The sequence below is a fragment of the Vombatus ursinus genome, unplaced genomic scaffold (assembly GCF_900497805.2).
Source record: "Vombatus ursinus unplaced genomic scaffold, bare-nosed wombat genome assembly UNPS02005659.1, whole genome shotgun sequence".
NCBI classification, from domain to species: Eukaryota; Metazoa; Chordata; class Mammalia; order Diprotodontia; family Vombatidae; genus Vombatus; species Vombatus ursinus.
Window position 1 is genome coordinate 13,667,133 of NW_020945437.1, and position 9,428 is coordinate 13,676,560.

Consider the following 9,428-nt stretch of genomic DNA (forward strand, 5'->3'; position numbering starts at 1 on the left):
CTCCAAATCCAACACTATACCATGAAATGTCATTTTTTCCCTCACAAAAAAATTCTGTGATGATAAAATTATTTTTATACCTATTTTACAGATAGATTGAGGTTAAGTGAATTTCCCAGAGTGGCTTACCTAATAGGTATCTGAGGACAGGTATGAGCTCAAGTCAAATTCCATGGAATAGTGGAATAAGTAGGCAGGTAGGTGGTGCCCTAGATAGAGCAACAGACTTGGAGTCAGGAGGACCTGAGTTCACTTCTAACCTCAGACATGTACTAGCTGTGTGACCCTGAGCAAGTCACTTAACTTTGTTTGCCTCAGTTTCCTTATCTGTAAAATGAGCTAGAGAAGGATATAGGAAATCCCTCCAATATCTTTGCCAAGAAAACTCTAAATGGGGTCATGAAGAGTTGGACATAACTGAAAATTACTGAATAACAACAATAAAGTGAAATGAGCATAGGCTTTGGTATCAAAGAGCCTCAGTTCAAATCTCATCTCTGATATTTATTAGCTATGTGACCTTGAGCTAATCACTTAACCTCACTGAGCCTGAGTTTCCTCATCTATGAAATGAAGTGAGTAGATTAGATGAATGGGTCAAATGTTCCTTACTACTATAGATCCAGGATCACTGAACTCTGTCTACCTACTGCTATATCTATCTACTGCCATCTTGCTCCTCAATTCTCCAGTCCCTTATAAGTTTAGTTCCTTTGTGTTGTTGAGTTTACACAGACCTTTCATTATCTCATTTGGTACTCACAACTGCCCTGGGTTGGAGGAATATTGGATTATTTATTTTACAGATTTTCAGTGATATAAAGTGATTTACTCAAATTCAAACAGGTTGGTGGCAATCAAGAATACTCTGGTGGCTGCCTATTGCCTCTAAAACTTGGAGTCTGAGACTCTAAAACTAAAGATAAAACATACATTTCTCTCTGTGGAATTTAAATACCTTAACAAAATATCTCCATTCTGTCTTTCCAGTGCTGTTAGCCAATCAGTCGGACAATAAACTTATTGCTGTAAGCACTATGCAAGTGCCTACTATGGGTCAATGTCTGTGCTAAGTGCTGGGAATACAAAGACACTCTGACTCTCTTCTTCATGCCTTTGCACTGGCTATTCCTCAGTTCTCAAATGTAGTTCTTTCTCATCTCAGCTCATTGAATCCCTTGTTTCTTTCAAGACTTGGGATAAATATTACCTTTTTCATTGAGACTGTTCTAATCCCTCTAGCTTCTGGGTCCTATCGCTAAAAAAATCTTTTATTTTTATATATTCCACATTAAAGCAACCTGGCATAATGAGTAAAGTGTTAGTCTTGGAATGAAAGGCAAGAAAAGGTGAGCATCTGATTTGTTAGAGGAAGTTTCCCCAAAGCAATGAAGTTACAGGTCTGGTCTCTATTTCTATATTCTGTGACTCAGGGTAGGTCATAAATTACCTGGGTCTCAATTTACTTATATTTAAAATTATGAGGTATGGGACTAAGACATCTCTTATTTTTTTAGCTGCTCTTGGGAGTACAATACTATGATTCTGCATTCAGACCTCTTTCCACTCAGTCTTACTTCCTCTCTTATACTGTAACTTTCCCTGTTCTGTTTTTAATCAGATATACTTCTTAACCATTTAGAATGTCTCTAGAGAGACACAAGCTTTAGATAAGAAATTCTCTCTATGTTCATGGACTTTACAGTTTAAAAGAAAGGAACATACTCAAATAATGATAATACAAAATAATACATGGCAAATGCATTAGAAGGAAGTATAAAATAATAGGATTTTGAATCATATTCAAGGGAAACATTAAAAAACCTAGGGATGTCATTCAGATTTGAATGAAGGAGAAGACATTCAAGTTAAACTTTAAAGGATGTATTATAGAAGAAATGATGAAAGAAATATATCCAAAGTTCTGGCAACAATGTGAACAAAGGCACAGAGGTAGTAAACTATGGGGAGAATTAGAGGAATGGAGAATAGTCTTGTCTGAATCATACAGCATATGGAATAATATAATGTAAAGCTGGAAAGGAAAGATGATGCCAGGTTGTGGAGTATACTGTGTCTGAATGTGGCTGATCAGAATAATAAAAGTTCAGAAGGCCCTATGACAGGTTGGGCAAAAACAGTCCACATAAACTTTTGGAGCGGAGATGTCTTTCTTAATATACACAAAGATAGACTGTACTCTCTTGATGGTATATCACCCTTTTGATTCATATCAAGTTGGCACTGCACTAAAATCCTTTGGTCTTTTCACTTAAAAAAATCTTTCTTTATCATTTACTTGTGATTTTTAAAGTCTAAGTCTAGACTTTACATTTGTCCATATTGAATGTCTTCTTATCAGACTCAGAAGAAAAATCACAGATCCACATTCACACACACACACACACACACATGCACACAGCTTCAACTACCAGATTTTCCACATAGAAACAATTGATGCAGACATGAGCATTGAAATCCTGATTGGTGTGAATGAAATTTCCAAAGGTAGGATTGTAAAGAGAGAAGACCTAAGGACCGAAAAGAGAAGCTCTGGAAAGACAGGTCATATGATATTAGAAAAATACCACTAAAAAGAAAGCATCCACTAAGTTGTAAAAATCTTGTTTCTATCTTCACAATAACTTTCCATATGACCTCTTTTTCCCACTTTCACAGCTATTAGTTAAGTTCATTCCCTTGATACCTTTTACCTAGAATATTTCATCAGCCTCCTAACGATTCTTCCTGCCTCAAATACCTCACCATACCAGTTATCCTTCACATTGGTACCAAAGTAATTTTCCCTCTGTTACTGATTATGTAACTCACTTAGCCAATTTGAGTGACTTCTTCTTGCCTCTAGGATAGAATATATAATCCTCTGTTTAGTTTTTAAATCCCTTCACAACCTGAGCCCAACCTATCTTTCTCACATCATTAGTCATTTCTGTATCTCCTGAACTTCACCCAGAGAAGTCTTCTCCTTGCTCCTTACATATGAAACTATATATTATATTCCACATGTTTATATAATATCCAGTTACGATTATTAACTCATTTTAATCTTAAGAACAATGTAAGGTCCCCAAAGGTCCACGTAGTTCTATTTTGTAATGGAACTATGTGCTTTATGGAATTAATTTAGATCAAAAAAAGTTAAGATTAGAATCACAATAATCCTGAGCCTCCAGTTAAGAAAATTCCTAACATTTAGACAAAGTTTTTATTCTCTAATTTAAATTTATATCTATGTCTTCTTAGTTTCTGGCTTTTATGTAGTTAGGACAAAAACTAATTTATTAGAAATATCCTGTTACTAAAAAAAAGAGGCTGCAGATAAACAGGCACTGAGAGCAGAAACTGGGGGAAAAGCAAACTTCTTTCTTAGAATTACTTTCAGTCCTTGAGTTAGGGGGTCCCACTGGAAAATACACCACCTGAGTCTCCTGGTACAAGAAACCTATAGGGCTGATAGTCCTCCTTAATCTCCTTAATCTTTTTTCTAGTCACTGCCCTTGCCTAGTTTTACCTTCTCTTTCTCCTTTCTCTGATGGCCCCTGGATTGCAGTTTTTTTTTTTCTGTCTCTGCTCCTGCTGAACCCAATCCTTCCTCTCTGCTACTAAGTTATCAAAACTCCTCTTGGAGATTCTCAAATCATTCTTGCTTTTAGATATATTTCTCAGGATATAGCCATATCTCTCACCCAATGCCTTTGACTCAAGGAGGTGTATTAACCCAATTGACACTCATTTCTAATTGGGAATTGTGCTTACCTAATGAAAGTGGTTACTTTTAGGTATTTTGTTTAATCAGTAGAGCCACAGCCTGGCACTTGGAATATATAAGCTTTTCACTTTCATTTCATAGAGTCCCCCTCTTCCTTTTGAGATGCATTAACTTATACAGGAAGCTTCCCCAAATTCCTCGTCTTTTGCCCCAACAGCTAGAACCCTCCTTCGCAAGTTACTTGTCTTTTACTGATTTGTATACATTTTTTATTAATAAATTTGTTTATTTTTAGTTTTCAACATTTGCTTCCACAAGATTTTGAGTTCCACATTTTCACCCCATCTCGCCCCACCTACCACCCCGAGATGGCATGCATTCTGAATACCCCTTCCCCTAGTCTGCCTTCCCTTCTATCTCTCCCCCCCCTTCTCTTATTGCCTTCCCCTTATATTTTCCTGAAGGGCAGGATAGATTTCTGTACCCCATTTCCTCAATTTCTTATTTCTCAGTTGCATGTGAAAACATTATTTTTAAACGTGTTTTTAAAACTTTGGGTTCCAAATTTTCTCCCTTCTTCCCTCCCCACCCACCCTCACTGAAAAGGCAAGCAACTCAATATAGGTTATACATGTGCAGTCATGCAAAATACTTCCACAGTAGACATGCTGTGAAAAACTAACTCAATTTCCCTTAATGCTCTCCCACTCCCCCATTTATTCTTTTCTTTCTTTTGACCCTGTCCCTCCTCAGACGTATTTGCTTCTGGTTACCCCCTTTCCCAATCTGCCCTCCTCTCTCTCATCCCCCTACTCAACTGTCCCCTCCCGCCCCTGCTGTTTTCCTGTAGGCTAAGAAAGATTTACATACCAAATTGAGTGTGTATGTTATTCCATCCTTAAGTCAAATTCTATGAGAATAAGATTCATTCATTCCCTCTCACCTTCCCCCGCTTCCCCTCCACTGCAAAAACTTTTTCTTTTCCGCTTATTTTTGTGTGAGATAATTTATCCTATTCTACCTCTCCCTTTCTCCTTCTCCTAGTATAATCCTCTCTCACCCCTTAATTTTATTCTCCAGTTATGACCCCTTCATCTTCAACTCACCCTGTGCCCTCTATCTATCTATCTATATATACATCATATAATTCTTTCCCTCCAACTACCCTAATACTGACAAAGGTCTCATGAGTTATAAATATCATCTTTCCATGCAGAAATGAAAACAGTTAAACCTTTATAAGTCTCTTATGATTTCTCTTTCCTGCTTACCTCTTCATGTTCCACTTGAGTCTTGTATTTGAAAGTCAAATTTTCTATTTCAGTTTTGGTCTTTTCATCAAGAAATGCTTGAACATCCTCTATTTCACTGAATGACCATTTTTCCCCCTGAAGGATTATACTCAGTTTTCCTGGATGGGTGATTCTTGGTTGTAATCCTATCTCCTTTGCCCTTTGGAGTATTATATTCCATGCCCTGAGGTCCCTTAATGTAGAAGCAGCTAAATCTTGTGATATCCTGATTTTGTTTCCACAATACTTGAATTGTTTCTTTCTGGCTGCTTGTAATATTTTCTCCTTGACCTGGGAACTCTGGAATTTGGCTACAATATTCCTACGAGTTTTCCTTTGGGGACCTCTTTCAGGAGGTGATGGTGGATTCTTTCAATTTCTATTTTGCCCTCTGGTTCTAAAATATCAAGGCAGTTTTCCTTGGTAATTTCTTGAAAGATGATGTCTAGGCTCTTTTTTTAATCATGGCTTTCAGATAGTCCAATTGTTTTTAAATTCTCTCTCCTGGATCTATTTTCCATGTCAGTTGTTTTTCCAATGAGATATTTCACATTGTTTTCTAATTTTTCACTCTTTTGGATTTGTTTTACAGTGTCTTGATTTCTCATAAAGTCACTAGCTTCCAATTGTTCTATTCTAATTTTTAAGGAAATATTTTCTTCAGTAATCTTTTGGACTTCCTTTTCCATTTGGCCAATTTTGCTTTTTAGGGCATTCTTCTCCTCATTGGCTTTTTGGACCTCTTTTGCCATTTGGGTTAGGCTATTTTTTAAGGTGTTATTTTCTTCAGTATTTTTTTGTGTCTCCTTTAACAAGCTGTTGACTTATTTTTCATGATTTTCTTGCATCACTCTCATTTCTCTTCCCAGTTTTTCCTCTACTTCTCTTACTTGCTTCTCAAAATCCATTTTGAGCTCTTCCAATGCCTGGGACTGATTCATATTTTTCTTGGAGGCTTTGGATGTAGGAGCTTTGGCTTTGTTGTCTTCTTCTGTTTGTATGTTTTGATCTTCTTTGTCACCAAAGTAAGATAATATAGTCTGACTCTTTTTGTGCTGCTTATTCATGATCAAAGAGTTTTAAAGTCTTTGTTAAGGTAAAAGTCTTTAAATGGGGAGAATGTACTGTCCCAAGCTTTGAGGGTTTGTACAACTGTTTTCAGAGATACTTCTAGGGACCTATAAATTTTCAATTCTTCCAAGGTGCTATGATAAGGGGTGAGGTGTTTCCTCTTCACCACCACAACAAGCTCCACCAAGCCAGCACTCCTCCTTGCCCCAGGACTGCCCCTCATAACTGTGATCCAGATCCAAGCACGGGCAAAGCAAGACATTACTGCCTTAGCACTGGAAAAGAGATCCCTGCAATCCCCCTCTTATCAACTTAGCAACTTGATTCCCCCTCAGTCTGTGGGCTGGAAGCTGAGGAGGCAGCCGCGGCCCACGCTCAGGACTTGTGGTTGAAACCTAGCTTCTCTCTCTCATCGCAATCACAGACTTTTCCCACTGACCTTCTAAGTTGTCTTTGGCATTTGTGGGTTGAGAAGTCTGGAAACCACCACAGCTGCCTGCGATTCAGTCCTCTGAGGCCTGCTCCAGGGTCACTGTGGCCTGAGTGCCCATGCCGAACTGCTCTCCTCATCCCGCCCTGTGCAATATACCTTTCTGATCAACCATTCAGGCTATCTTGGGCTGGAAATTTGTTTCACTCTTTTTGTGGGTTCCACTGCTTTAGAATTTGTTTAGGGCCATTTTATAGGTATTTGGAGGGGTTTGGGGGAGAGCTCAAGCAAGTCACTGCTTTCCCTCTGCCATCTTGGCTCTGCCCCCTGATTTGTATACATTTACTTTATACTTTTGAGGTATGAACGTACACAGACGTGTTATTTCCACCATTAGAATGTAAATTGTTTTCCAAGAAAGGATTATTTCACAAGACATACTTTTATAGCCAGCACTTAGCACAGTGGACTAGGCATATGGTGGTTATTTAATAAATGCTTACTGATTGATTGTTGTGACTTACTCAAGCTTATTTTTGATAGGAGCATATCCAGCAATAATCAGATATCATTAAACTGAAATGCAAAAGTATTAGTCTTTGGACCGGGCCATTTTCCTAAGGTTACTTTTCAGACTAACTTAATGAAGCCCAAAACTTACAGTGTTCATTTAGATGCTTCAACATTATTGAAAAAAGTTACATGCCTAGAGTGCTTCTTTTAGTCTCAGGTAGAGTGGCAGCAATTAAGCATTTTCATTATTACTCTTGATAAACCACTCTGCCACACTTAATAGTTACTTGGAGCACAACTGGAAAAACTCAAGGTATATTACTATTTTGCTATGAAATAATCTCTTCCTAATGTCTTTTGACTATGATGATGACTTCCATGCTTGTGATTGGGTGTACATAAGCACTGCTGCATAATTATCCACAAGCTGTAATACAAATTGCCAAACAAAAGCATTGTAGTTCATATATTTAGCTTCTGAAGGCAGCATTTTACACAATTTATGTTAGCATATACTGAATAGGGCAATAATACCTAGTGTGAACTTGGGTAATATCCAAAGTGAATTCATCTTTTCTTACAAATTTAGAAACATACAACCTAACATCAAACTATAGAATTTTTATTCATTAGAACTTAGATGACATGTTGGATTTACAACAGAATGGTTGCATAGTCTCATGGTTTGTTCTTTCACATGGAGATAATGGTGGGTGCTTTTTGTTTCAAACAATTTATTCAAATTTATGCCATTACTATATAATAATGTATTCTAATACATCTCCTTAGAGCAAGAGTTCTTAATCTGGGGTCCGTCACACACACATATACATAAACAGACACATTCTCTCTCTCTCTCTCTCTCTCTCTCTCTCTCTCTCACACACACACACACACACGCACGCACACACACAGACACACACACAAATACTCTATGAATTTGCATGGTGAAAAATTACATCTCAAGTATTACTGGCATCTAATGAAAATATAGCTTTTTTTTTTCAATTGTGGGGGGAAAAGATCATTCTGAGGAGTGGATCCTAGCTTTTACCAGACTGCCATAGGGGTCTAGGACACAATAGAAGTTAAGAGCCCCTTTCATTGAGGATCTTAATGTGCCACAATTTAGGATTAAAATTTCTTATATAAATTTTAAAATAAATTAAAATAAAATGTGACTTAAAACATAATAAAATAAAGATTTAAAATAAATTTAAAAATAAATTAAATTAAAAAATTAAAATAATATTTTTTATAAAATATTGTTAGATACTTATCTTTTCTGGGCTTTGGGTTCTCCTTTATAAATGAATGACCTGGAGTATATTAAAGGCACTTTTTAGAAATTTTGATTTGATTGACTTCTTTGGCAATTTGGTGAAGCTTATGGGTTATTTCCCAGAATATTATTTTTAAATTCATAAAATTGATAGGATTTCAAAGGAAACCAATTTATTGAAATATAATTACTATTAGAAGAAGAAAAATAGTTCATGGACCTTAGGTTAAGAAGCTCTAGAGTAAATGGAATCAGAGATCTCTTCAAGTTTTACCATCCTGTTCCTATGCCATCATAGATTATAATCTCCTGGGAAGTGACAGTTCCTTATAATTATTTTTTCATAATTCGTATCAAACTTCTGTTCACGTAATAGGTATTTAATGAATGCTTGATTGTCCTTACAATATAAAAGATGAGTACCACTATAATTTTGATGATGCTACATGATAGAGAATTGTGAACCAAGCCAAGTCACCAAGAAAATGAAGTTGTAGGTGATCAAAAAGTGTAATGGAGAGCTACAAAAAGGATCTGAGCTGTCTGTAACATAATCAGTGAAGAGTTGTTGAGGAGTGTCTTTAAAAGATGATGGTAGAGAGATTCATGATTAAAGAAGATAGGGTAATCACATCACATAATAATATTGAGGAATAACCAATGGACAACATGTATGCTTCATTATCATCCACAAAATGTCAAGATCTCTAAGCCAATGCCTTTCATATGTTAAATAGATCCCCTGTGGTCAATTTATCATAGGACAAAGGAGCCACATGGGATGAGAAGGCAATAATAGATTAACATTATAACTATTTAGAGAGTACTCACTGATCCAATGGAACCAAAAAAAAAAAAACCCACTCATACATTATTTAGCACAAGTACGTGAAAATGAATTGCTTTCTTTTTATCTTTTTGGGATATTTTTGTTTGATCCAACAGATAGATCTCAAGAAATAAACAGACCCTATAGGAAGTATGTTACCCCAAATAGCTAAGCAAAACACATGAAGGAATTTTCATATTTGGTGGTATGTCATTTTCTTTCTTTCTTTCTTTCTTTCTTTCTTTCTTTCTTTCTTTCTTTCTTTCTTTCTTTCTTTCTTT